Here is a 13,329-nt window from a genome sequence, read left to right as displayed (position 1 = left end):
TGGGATTTGGGATACGAGATTTGGGATATGGGATTTGGGATGTGGGATTTGGGATACGAGATTTGGGATACAGGATCTGGGATTTTTGGCAGATCCGGATGGGCTGGGAAGGGAATCAGGAAGTGCTTAAATTCCAAGCGTGGAATGAGCCGGGAATTTTTCAGCACCTGGAATTTTTTGGGCCATCGGGGCTTTTAAAAAAAACCAAAAAGGAATTTCTGGGATAAAGTTTTGCTTCCCTGCTCCGAACCCTCTGGAAAAGGTGGGTTTGGGAATTCGGGGAGCTTGGAATATGATCCCAATCATCCCAAGGAGCATTTGGAGTGGGATCTGATCCAATGGAAAATCCAGGAGGGATGGGACGTGGGGAAAAAGTGGGATTTAACATCCGGAAAAATCCGAGGTTTCTGTGTTTTCATTGTGGAATATTCAGGATGAGGCTGCGATCCCGGGAGCGCCGGATCCCGGGAATTTGGGGGCTGAGGATGGGCTGGAGATGGAGATCCCGTTTTTCCTTGGGATAAACCGGGACATGCCCGGGAACAGCAGCTCCTGTCGCAATCCCGAGGCCGGATCAGGATTAGGGAATGATGCAAAACCCCAGGATCTGAAATGGGAAAACCACCCCGGAACGCTGATTGATTGATTGATGGATTGATTGATTAATTAATTAATTCTGAGCTCTGCTCCCAGTTAACACCTCCGGAATTAATGGAGTCGCACGGGGGCGGGAATCACCGGGATAATTTTATTAGGAATACCCGGCAATCCATAACAGTTTCAACTCCCTCCCAACATTCCCGATTTTCCACCAACGCCTCCCCTTCTAAGCCCAAACGTGGGAACAACTCCTGGATTTTCCCCCCAATTTTCCCCCATTTTTCCCCCATTTTTCCCCCCATTTTTCCCCCCATTTCCCCCCCCATTTTCCTCCCATTTTTCCCCCATTTTCCCCCATTTTTGCCCCATTTTCCCCCCATTTCCCCCCCATTTTCCCCCCATTTTCCCCCCCATTTTCCCCCCATTTCTCCAGGTGGAAAAATCCACCATTCCCGAAAATCCTGAGTCAGTTTTCCGAGCAGGGAAGGATTTCCATGGAGTGGGATCAGAAATCCGTGACATTTTCAATTCCCTACCAACATTCCCGATTTTTCCCCCAACACCTCCCGCCCTAAACCCAAACAACAACGGGAACAACTCCTGGATTTTCCAACCCTTTCCCCCCGCCGTTTCTCCACCGTTTCCCCCCCATTTTCCCAGGTGGAAAAGCCGCCATTCCCAAAATCCCGGCGTTGTTTTTCCGGGCGGGGGAGGATTTCCGCGGAGCCGGGATCGTCGGAGCTAATTAGCGGAATGGCCCCATTATTTATCCAGGGACACGGAGTCCAATAATTGCTATTGCAGCTCGGAAGCGGCTCCGGGATATTAATTCCCGATTTTTCCTGTCAGCTCCGTACAGTAAAACTTCCAAATGGGCCCCCGAAGGTGCAGAAGCTCATTTTAATCCTCCTTTTTCTTTGGAATTGGCAGAATCTCCTTCCATAAAAGCCGGAAAAAAAGCGGGAGAACGGATAATATTTTGCTCCGAAGGAAGCCGTTAGAAAATCTTATTATTTTTCCCGCTCCCTGACCTTTTCCAGGCTTTCCGCTGGAGGAAAAGTTGCCTCGGATTTCGGGGGTTGTGCTGCCGGGAGGGATTTGTTGGGAGAATCCAGGGAAGGGGCTGGGTCCGTTCCCTCTGGAAGCGGGGAAAGGATGGATCGGGGTCCCCATGGAAAGGACTTTGGGGGAATCTCACGGGAGATTTTGGGATTTGCTTTTCCTGGGATCTCTCAGGGGTTGTCCTGTTTCATCTCCCATCCCTGGATGTTATTCCCATGGCAGGGAAGATTTTGGGATTTGCTTTTCCTGGGATCTCTCAGGGGTTGTCCCGTTTCATTTCCCGTCCCGGCATTCCAGGAAGATTCCCAAGGCATTCTCTGCTCTTTGGGGCTGGATTTTGGGTGGGAGTGAGGGGCTTTTCCCAGGGAATTCCTGAGGGATTCTCCGCTGGCTGTGCCCGGATTTTGGGTGGGAATGAGGGTGGGAATGAGCGGCTTTTCCCACCCACATTCCCAAGGAATTCTCCCTTTGCGCTGCCCAAACTTCGGATGGGAACGAGCTTTTTTCCCAGCCAGGATTTTCCAGAGAATCCCGGCTGATCCTCCAATGAAAACCCCGGGAACGGCACCGGGAATTCCCTTAAAATTCACCCGATTTAAACCAACCCCAAATCCCGGAGCTCCCACAATTCCCCCCGGGAAAAAAAAGCGGGAAAAAGGCGATTCCTGGCCGAGCCCCCAATGCCGGGAATTTCTCCGTGGGCAGGGGAGGCTCCGGCGGAAGAAATAAAGGCGGGAAGCTCCCGTTTTCTCGGGGAAACTCGTAAAGCCGGTCGGAATCCGACATAAAGCACAATTTACACCCGGCATTTATCCTGGAAATTGCGCTTCCGTGCGGCTCACGCAGGCGGATAAATCAAATTTTATGGGATTCTGCGGAGTTCTTCCAGGGAAACGGAAATTTAGTGGGATTTGAAGGCTTGGGAAAACAGGGGCCGTTCATCCTGGGAAACATCGGCTCCCACTTGGAAAAGGATAAAAATCCATCCCTCGGGATTGGAGCTTTGCCTTAAAAAATGGCTTGGGTAAATATTCAAGGGATGAGCCTGGAAAAATTCCCAGGTTTTTTTGGAGTGTTCCTGGTTTGGGGTGGGAAAACTGGGCCTCAGTCGCCTAAAAAAAAAAAAAAAAGGGATTTAGGGATGATTCCCAAGTTCCCGTGTTCCTGCAATCTGGGAAGGAGCTGGAGCATCCCAAATCCCGGATTCCAGCTCAATCCCTCCTCCAAATTCCCCATTTTTATCCAGGGTCCCCTGAAATCCCAGCCAGAACCGTTCCAGGACATCCATTCCCTGGGCAGGATGGGAAAAACCTTTGGAAAACTCCAGGAAGCGGAGGCTGCTTGTCCTAATTAATGCCGGCCTGTCATTAATTAATTGTTATTAATTCAGGGCCTTAATTAATCCCAGGATTTTGGGATCCCTGCTGCAAATATCCCAGAGGTTTTCCTGGGCTGGGATCCAGGGGCTGCTCCAGCTTTTCCTGTTTTTTTGGGGGGCGGGAATGGGGTTTTTAGGGAAGGGGCTGCTCCCATTCCCAGGGGAAACAAGGATGGAGCCAAAGGCTCGGAATTGGCTCCGGGAAGGAGGAAACGTCCCCGGCTCCGGAATTTCCATGGGATGGGCCGGGATTTGGGGCCGGAGCCTCCCCGGCTGCTTCCTTCCCTTCGGGGTGGGGTTCCAGGCTGTTCCCAGGGCGGGAAGGAAGGAAGGAAGGGAGGAGATCCCGGTGGGATCCGCGGGCACCGGGAACGCCCCCGGATCCGGGATGGCCGGCTCTGGAGCAGCCAGCTCTGGGATATTCGTACGGGATTTTTTTTCCTTCTCTTTTTCCCGGTTTTCCGTGGTTTTATCCATGGATGAAGGGTCTGAGGCTGCTCTGGTGGGAGGGGGTTGGAGTGGGATCCCTGAGGATTCACAATTCCTGGAATTCCGGGATTCTGGGCTTGGGGGTCCCTCCCATGCCGACACCTTTCCGTGATTCCGGGGCTCCTCAGGGATCACGGATGTCTCCAGAGGAATCCTCCCCTGGAGCCAAAGATATCCCTGCTCCTTTTTCCCGAGGAAAAAAGCTGGGTCCGGCAGATCGAGACTCATTCCCATCTTAATTCCTGGAATACCAGGAAAAAATTCCAGCCCTTTTCCCCCTGGCACTGAGCATCCTCAGGCCCTTCCCGGGAGAAGCTCTCCGGGGTTATCCCGCTTTTCCAGAAGGAGAGAATCCATCATTGGAGAGGCAAATTGGATTTTCCAGCTTTTCCTGGGAGCCGGCCCCAGGCAGGAACGTTCCCCATCCTTTGGGGTGAGATCCCAGATATTTTCCTCGGGAATTGGGATGACAGGACACAGGGAATGTGTTCCAAGTGGAAAAGGAGGAGTTCAGGCGGGATTTTGGGATTCCCTGGATCCCTGGAATTCTCCCAGGCCACGCTGGAGCAACCTGGGATAACGGGAATTGTATCTGCCCTTGGAATGGGATGGGAACGGGATGGGAATGGGGTGGGAATGGGATGGGAATGGGATGGGAACGGGATGGGAATGGGATGGGAATGGGATGGGAACGGGATGGGAACGGGATGGGAATGGGATGGGAATGGGATGGGAATGGGATGGGAATGGGATGGGAATGGGGATGGGAATGGGATGGGAATGGGGATGGGAATGGGGAATGGGATGGGAATGGGATGGGAATGGGAATGGGGAATGGGATGGGAATGGGATGGGAACAGGATGGGAACGGGATGGGAACGGGATGGGAATGGGAATGGGGAATGGGATGGGAATGGGAATGGGATGGGAATGGGATGAGAACGGGATGGGAATGGGATGGGAACGGGATGGGAACGGGATGGGAACAGGATGGGATTCAAGGCCCTTCCATCCTAAACCATTCCACCATTCCCTGTTCGAGTTCCTCCCCAGTTTTCCAGCAAAACCTCCCAGAGAAAACCAGCCCGGATTTCTGGGAGCAGGTGGAGCTCTCCCCCTCCATCCCCCTCGGCTCCAGGACAATATTCCATAAATATTTGCTCCGGGAAATGAGGAGGTGCCGAAAGAGCCCCGGAAATCTCCGGGAGGAGCAATCCAAACACACCTGGAGCGGGGATTGATCCGCGCCCGTCGCCATGGCGACGATGGCGGGATCCTCCGGGATCAGCCCTTCCAAAGTGGGAAAGGGAAAAATCCTGCTGGATGCTGGGATTCAAGATGGTTTTAGGGCTGGTTTAGGGCTGGTTTTAGGGTTGATTTTAGGGCTGGTTTCAAGGTTGGCTTTAGGGCTGGTTTTAGGGCTTTGGACTCCTTGGGTCACTGGGAGCTTTTCCAAAGTCGAAAAGGGATAAATCCTGCTGGATACTGAGATTCAAGATGGTTTTAGGGCTGGTTTTAGGGCTGGTTTTAGGGCTGGTTTAGGGCCTGTTTTAGGGCTGGTTTTGGGGTTTATGACACCTCGGGGTCCCTGGGAGCTTTTCCGAAGCGGGAAGTGGATAAATCCTGCTGGGTACTGAGATTCAAGATGGTTTTAGGGCTGGTTTTAGGGCTGGTTTTAGGGCTGGTTTCAGGGTTGGTTTTAGGCCTGGTTTTGGGGTTTATGACACCTCGGGGTCCCTGGGAGCTTTTCCGAAGCGGGAAGTGGATAAATCCTGCTGGGTACTGGGATTCAAGATGGTTTTAGGGCTGGTTTTAGGGCTGGTTTCAGGGTAGGTTTCAGGGCTGGTTTTAGGGCCAGTTTTAGGCCTGGTTTTAGGGCTGGTTTTGGGGTTTATGACACCTCAGGGTCCCCAGGAGCTTTTCCGAAGCGGGAAGTGGATAAATCCTGCTGGGTACTGAGCAGCCCAGGGCGATTCCAAGCCCGGTTTTAGGACCCCGAGCCCATCCCCTCCCCGCGGCCCCGCGTTCCCCGGCGGCCGCGGATCGGCGGGATAAAAAATGGGAAGCGTTTAAATGGTGAATGGGTTTCGTGTCGCTGTCAGCGCCGAGGGTTTGTTCCCGTTTATAAACTCATCCGTTTGCAGTGACACGGGTTTTATGGGAGCCATCAGCCCTGGGTGACGGCGTTCCCGTGTTCCACCATTACTGCCCGATTGGATTTGCAGTAAAGAACGGGAATGGGAATCGTAAATCTCCCGCCAGGAGATTTAGGGCTCCCGCAAGGGGGAGTGGAGCCGTTCCCAGCGCTCCTGGAAGGGGAATGGAGCTGATCCTGGGGGTCCTGGAAGGGGAATGGAGCTGATCCTGGGGGTCCTGAGGAATGGAGCTGATCCTGGGGGTCCTGAAAGGGGAATGGAGCCGTTCCCAGCACTCCTGGAAGGGGAATGGAGCTGATCCTGGGGGTCCTGGAAGGGGAATGGAGCCGATCCTGGGGGTCCTGGAAGGGGAATGGAGCCGATCCTGGGGGTCCTGGAAGGGGAGTGGAGCCGTTCCCAGCGCTCCTGGAAGGGGAATGGAGCCGATCCTGGGGGTCCTGGAAGGGGAATGGAGCTGATCCTGGGGGTCCTGCAAGGGGAATGGAGCTCATCCTGGGGGTCCTGGAAGGGGAATGGAGCCGATCCTGGGGGTCCTGAGGGATGGAGCCGATCCTGGGGGTCCTGGAAGGGGAATGGAGCTGATCCTGGGGGTCCTGGAAGGGGAATGGAGCTGATCCTGGGGGTCCTGAGGGATGGAGCTGATCCTGGGTGTCCTGAGGGATGGAGCTGATCCTGGGGGTCCTGCAAGGGGAATGGAGCTGATTCTGGGGGTCCTGAGGAATGGAGCCGATCATGGGGGTCCTGGAAGGGGAATGGAGCCGATCCTGGGGGTCCTGGAAGGGGAGTGGAGCCGTTCCCAGCGCTTCTGGAAGGGGAATGGAGCCGATCCTGGGGGTCCTGGAAGGGGAATGGAGCCGATCCTGGGGGTCCTGAGGGATGGAGCTGATCCTGGGGGTCCTGGAAGGGGAATGGAGCTGATCCTGGGGGTCCTGGAAGGGGAATGGAGCTGATCCCGGGGGTCCTGAGGGATGGAGCCGATCCTGGGGGTCCTGGAAGGGGGAATGGAGCTGATCCTGGGGGTCCTGGAAGGGGAATGGAGCCGATCCTGGGGGTCCTGAGGGATGGAGCCAATCCTGGGGGTCCTGCAAGGGGAATGGAGCTGATCCTGGGGGTCCTGAGGGATGGAGCCGATCCTGGGGGTCCTGGAAGGGGAATGGAGCCGATCCTGGGGGTCCTGAGGGATGGAGCTGATCCTGGGGGTCCTGGAAGGGGAATGGAGCTGATCCTGGGGGTCCTGAGGAATGGAGCTGATCCTGGGGCTCCTGGAAGGGGAATGGAGCCGATCCTGGGGGTCCTGGAAGGGGAATGGAGCTGATCCTGGGGGTCCTGAGGGATGGAGCCGATCCTGGGGGTCCTGAGGGATGGAGCTGATCCTGGGGGTCCTGAAAGGGGAATGGAGCCGTTCCCAGCGCTCCTGGAAGGGGAATGGAGCCGATCCTGGGGGTCCTGAGGAATGGAGCTGATCCTGGGGGTCCTGAGGGATGGAGCTGATCCTGGGGGTCCTGGAAGGGGAATGGAGCTGATCCTGGGGGTCCTGGAAGGGGAATGGAGCTGATCCTGGGTGTCCTGGAAGGGGAATGGAGCTGATCCTGGGGGTCCTGAGGAATGGAGCTGATCCTGGGGGTCCTGCAAGGGGAATGGAGCTGATCCTGGGGGTCCTGAGGGATGGAGCTGATCCTGGGGGTCCTGAGGGATGGAGCTGATCCTGGGGTTCCTGGAAGGGGAATGGAGCTGATCCTGGGGGTCCTGGAAGGGGAATAGAGCTGATCCTGGGGGTCCTGAGGGATGGAGCTGATCCTGGGGTTCTTGGAAGGGGAATGGAGCTGATCCTGGGGGTCCTGAGGAATGGAGCCGATCATGGGGGTCCTGGAAGGGGAATGGAGCCGATCCTGGGGGTCCTGGAAGGGGAGTGGAGCCGTTCCCAGCGCTTCTGGAAGGGGAATGGAGCCGATCCTGGGGGTCCTGGAAGGGGAATGGAGCCGATCCTGGGGGTCCTGAGGGATGGAGCTGATCCTGGGGGTCCTGGAAGGGGAATGGAGCTGATCCTGGGGGTCCTGGAAGGGGAATGGAGCTGATCCCGGGGGTCCTGAGGGATGGAGCCGATCCTGGGGGTCCTGGAAGGGGGAATGGAGCTGATCCTGGGGGTCCTGGAAGGGGAATGGAGCCGATCCTGGGGGTCCTGAGGGATGGAGCCAATCCTGGGGGTCCTGCAAGGGGAATGGAGCCGATCCTGGGGGTCCTGAGGGATGGAGCCGATCCTGGGGGTCCTGGAAGGGGAATGGAGCCGATCCTGGGGGTCCTGAGGGATGGAGCTGATCCTGGGGGTCCTGGAAGGGGAATGGAGCTGATCCTGGGGGTCCTGAGGAATGGAGCTGATCCTGGGGCTCCTGGAAGGGGAATGGAGCCGATCCTGGGGGTCCTGGAAGGGGAATGGAGCTGATCCTGGGGGTCCTGAGGGATGGAGCCGATCCTGGGGGTCCTGAGGGATGGAGCTGATCCTGGGGGTCCTGAAAGGGGAATGGAGCCGTTCCCAGCGCTCCTGGAAGGGGAATGGAGCCGATCCTGGGGGTCCTGAGGAATGGAGCCGATCCTGGGGGTCCTGAGGGATGGAGCTGATCCTGGGGGTCCTGGAAGGGGAATGGAGCTGATCCTGGGGGTCCTGGAAGGGGAATGGAGCTGATCCTGGGTGTCCTGGAAGGGGAATGGAGCTGATCCTGGGGGTCCTGAGGAATGGAGCTGATCCTGGGGGTCCTGAAAGGGGAATGGAGCCATTCCCAGCGCTCCTGGAAGGGGAATGGAGCTGATCCTGGGGGTCCTGGAAGGGGAATGGAGCCGATCCTGGGGGTCCTGAGGGATGGAGCTGATCCTGGGGGTCCTGGAAGGGGAATGGAGCTGATCCTGGGGGTCCTGAGGAATGGAGCTGATCCTGGGGGTCCTGAGGGATGGAGCTGATCCTGGGGTTCCTGGAAGGGGAATGGAGCTGATCCTGGGGGTCCTGAGGAATGGAGCCGATCCTGGGGGTCCTGGAAGGGGAATGGAGCTGATCCTGGGGGTCCTGAGGGATGGAGCCGATCCCGGGGCTCCTGAGGGATGGAGCCGATCCTGGGGTTCCTGGAAGGGGAATGGAGCTGATCCTGGGGGTCCTGAGGGATGGAGCCGTTGGCCCTGGAATGGCCCTGGAATGGCCCTGGAATGGCCCTGGAATGGCCCTGGAATGGCTCTGGAATTACCCTGGAATGGCTCTGGAATTACCCTGGAATGGCTCTGGAATGGCCCTGGAATGGCCCTGGAATGGCTCTGGAATGGCTCTGGAATTACCCTGGAATGGCCCTGGAATGGCCCTGGAATGGCCCTGGAATGGCCCTGGAATGGCCCTGGAACGGCCCTGGAATGGCTCTGGAATGGCCCTGGAATGGCCCTGGTACGGCCCTGGAATGGCCCATCCCGGCTTTCCCCTCTCCAGGTTTCCAAAGGAATTTTGGGAATTCCCCATGGTCGATTGGTCCTTCCCTGGGCATTCCCGCAGAACTCGGGATGGGTCTCCAGGCGCTCCCAAGCTGCTCTTGGCTTTGCCCTGGCTCATTCCCGCCACTCCAGGAATTCCTGCTGCGTATTCCCAGAGCTTTCCACACCCCGGGAATGCTGTCCCAGTCCCAGGAAACATCATGGATTCCTCACCCACCCTCCCCATCCTCCCTCTCCTGCCGTTTTACCGTCGCTCCCGCCTGGATTTCCTCGGTTTTCCAAGGATTTTTTGGTGCTTTGGCCGATTCCCCACTCCCGGCGATCCCTCCATCCCTGCAGGACCCCCCTGCTGTGGAATTCCAGCCCTTCTGGAAGCAAATCCAGCATTTTTGAACCCAGGAGCAGCACAAAGGCTCCCCCCGCTCCCTGGATTTTCCCTCTTTTTCTTTTCCTTAATTCACTGCCCGGCGAGTTCCTGATTGACTCGGGGACCAATTAAAGGAAAATTTAATGGGAGAATGGATGAACTCCCGGAGCTTTCCCGGCCATCCATCACCTTTTTATAGCAGGAGCCGGGAAGGAGCTCAGAACTTCCCGCTGGGAATGGGATAATGAGGAGGGCACGGGGAGGATTCCCGGGGATTGTCGGGATGCTGCTCCGGGCTGGGATTCACCGCCCCGATCCCGGCGTTCCGGGGAGGCCGGGAAAAGTTGGGATCAGGGGATGGATCCCGGAAACCATCCCAGACCCGTCTGGTTCCGGAGGGAGGTGGAGCTGCCGGCTCCGTGTGCCCCCGTCCCGTAAATCCCGGGAATCCTGGTGTGCCCCGCAGGGGGACGGGGACACCACCAGGACCTCCGGAATTCTGTCCCGGTGGGAATCCGCTCCCAGTCTGGGACTTCATGGGGATGAATCTGTCTTTCCAAGGGTCAGGAGGGGTGTGGGGCTCCCAAAATCCCATCCCAGAGCTTTGGGGATTCCAAAATCCCATCCCAGAGCTTGGGGGAATCCCAAAATCCCATCCCGGAGCTTGGGGGATCCCAAAATCCCATCCCGGAGATTTGGGGCTCCCAAAATCCCATCCTGGAGCTTTGGGACTCCCAAAATCCCATCCCAGAGCTTGGGGGCTCCCAAAATCCCATCCCGGGGATTTGGGGCTCCCAAAATCCCATCCTGGAGCTTGGGGGATCCCAAAATCCCATCCCAGAGCTTGGGGGCTCCCAAAATCCCATCCTGGAGATTTGGGGCTTGCAAAATCCCATCCTAGAAATGTGTGGCTACCAAATCCCATCCTGGAATTCTGGGGCTCCCAAATTCCCATCCCGGAGCTTTGGGGCTCCCAAAACCGGATCCCGGTGCTGAGCCGGGCCCTTCCCATCCCCACCCAAATCCTGCTTCCCATCCCGGCGGGATTTGATCCAGAAGCAGCAGAAAAGGGAAAAACCCCGTAAAAAACCCCGTAAAAAACGCCGAGGAAATGGAAACCACCCCAGGCCCCATTTTTCAGCCGTAACTCCATCATAAAAATAACGGGATAATGATTTTTTTGGGTTTTCTGGGACGATATTAAAGGCCGGGATATCGATCCCACATTTCCCGGGCCGCGGGTTTTGACGGAGAGAGCAATAAAATCCTCCCGTTCCCCATTTCCCATAAATGTCAGCGTTACAAATCCCCGGCCATGTTCCCGTCCCCCCCTTCCCAGGGAATGGGGGAAGGAGGGAACGGCCCCGAGGGGAAAGTTTGGGATCAGATCCGGGCCGGGAAGGGGCGGCGTTCCCATGGGATCCCGATCCTGGGGTTCTGCTCAACCCCAAATCCCTGGATTTTAGGGTAAGGGCCCTGCCCTGGATCCCAGAGCCCTGATCCCACCTGGAATTTGGGATTCCAGAGCCCTGATCCCACCTGGATTTAAGGATCAGGTCCCAGTGTCCCCCCTGGATCCCAAAACCCTGATCCAGCTGGGATTTTGGGGTCCCAGAGCCCTGATCCCACCTGGATTTTGGGGTCTTGGAGCTCTGATCCCACCTGGAATTTGGGGTCTTGGAGCCCTGATCCCACCTGGATTAAGGGATAAGGTCCCAGTGTCCCCCCTGGATCCCAAAACCCTGATCCAGCTGGAATTTGGGATCCCAGAGCCCTGATCCCACCTGGATTTTGGGATCCTGGAACCCTGATCCCACCTGGAATTGGAGATCCCAGAGCCCTGATCCCACCTGGATTTTGGGATCCTGGAACCCTGATCCCACCTGGATTTTGGGGTCCTGGAGCCCTGATCCCACCTGGATTTTGGTATCCCAGACCCCTGATCCCACCTGGATTTTGGGGTCCCAGAGCCCTGATCCCGCCTGGATTTTGGTATCCCAGACCCCTGATCCCACCTGGATTTTGGGATCCCAGAGCCCTGATCCCGCCTGGATTTTGGGATCCCATAGCCCTGATCCCACCAGGATTTTGGTATCCCATAGCCCTGATCCCACCAGGATTTTGGTATCCCATATCCCTGATCCCACCAGGACCCCTCCCCAGAGCTCCCCCCGTTCGGAGCCGCTCCCCGACCCCCCACATCCCGGATTTACGGCTCGCTGGGGATCCGAGCCGCCATAAAAAGCCGTTCCCTGTTTTTGCGGCCCCGCCATCCCTCACCCGCTGTCACTTCCCGGCGCTCCCCGGGGCGGATGCGGCCCCAGCGATCGATGTTTTGTTTTATCTCCCTTTTTCTCCCAATAATTTTTTTAATCATTTCTCCCGCGGATAAATAATTCCCGGGAAAGCCGCGCTCAGCACTTTTGGAGAGGGGGGAAAAGTGATGAGGTCAGGAGAGGGAGAGGGAGGGAGCGGGGCTGGAGCGTCCCGAGGAGGTCCCAGTGGGAATGGGGCACGGAGCGGCCGCCCCAAAAATGGGGAGAGGGGTTTGGGGGTCTAGGATGGGATAATGGGATAATGGGATAATGGGATAATGGGATAATGGGATGGGATAATGGGAAGGGATGGGAACGGGATGGGAACGGGATAGGATGGGATGGGATAATGGGATAATGGGATAATGGGATGGGATGGGATAATGGGATGGGATGGGATAATGGGATGGGATGGGATGGGATGGGATGGGATGGGATGGGATGGGATGGGATGGGATGGGATGGGATGGGATGGGATGGGATGGGATGGGATGGGATGGGATGGGATGGGAAAAGGGACAGGGGTGGGGACAGGGACCTGCCAACCCCCATCCGCTTCCCGTGAAATTCCTAATAGGAATGGGGCCTGGAGCTGGCACCCTAAAATGGGGGGAAGGGGTTTGGAGGGACTGGGATGGGGACAGGGATAGAGATGGGAAAAGGGACAGGGATGGGGACAAGGACAGGGACAGGGACCTGCCAACCCCCATCGGCTTCCCTTGGAATTCCCAGCCGGAATTGCAGATGGAGCTGCCACCCTAAAACAGGGGAAAAGGGGGGGTCCGGAGCCCCCCGGGACAGGGGATTTTAGGGATCAGCACGGCCCTTTTTTGGGATCAGAAATTTGGGAATTGGGATCCCAGCCAGCGTTCCCAGCCACTTTTTGGGGTGGGAAATTTGGGAATTGGGAGCCCAGCCGGCGTTCCCAGCCACTTTTTGGGGTGGGAAATTTGGGAATTGGGATCCCAGCCAGCGTTCCCAGCCCTTTTTTGGGATCAGAAATTTGGGAATTGGGATCCCAGCCCCCGCTGCCGCTCCTGCCGGGGCCGGTCCCTCTCCCGGCTCCAATCCTGAGCTTCTGCTGCTTCCTTGTGGCAAAATCTTGGAATGACACGGCCCTTGCCTGAATTCCTGCCCGGGACGCGACCCCAAAGCCCGGGAGAATCCCCTGGGAGCAGCTCCAGGGTTGGGATCTCCCGGCCCTGGAATCTCGGGAGGGAAATCCCTCAGCCGCGTCCATCCCCGCGCTGACCTTTGCCGGCTCCTGGAGAATTCCAAGTGGGAATTCTGCTGGCCACCCCTTCCCAGAGGCCGTAAATATTCCCGGGAAGGTGACGGAGGTGCTTGATTTCCTTGGGATACGTTTTTAAAGAGCCGGGATCTCACCCCGGGGTCCCGGTGGGAATTCCCGGGATATTTATGGCAGAAAGGTCCTTTCCTTCCCTTCCTTTGATTCCCGAATTTCAGCTCGGGATTAAAGGTGGAATTCCCGCTCTG

This window comes from Fringilla coelebs (assembly GCF_963513975.1).
Source record: "Fringilla coelebs genome assembly, chromosome: 27".
NCBI classification, from domain to species: domain Eukaryota; kingdom Metazoa; phylum Chordata; class Aves; order Passeriformes; family Fringillidae; genus Fringilla; species Fringilla coelebs.
This window is presented reverse-complemented; position numbering follows the sequence as displayed.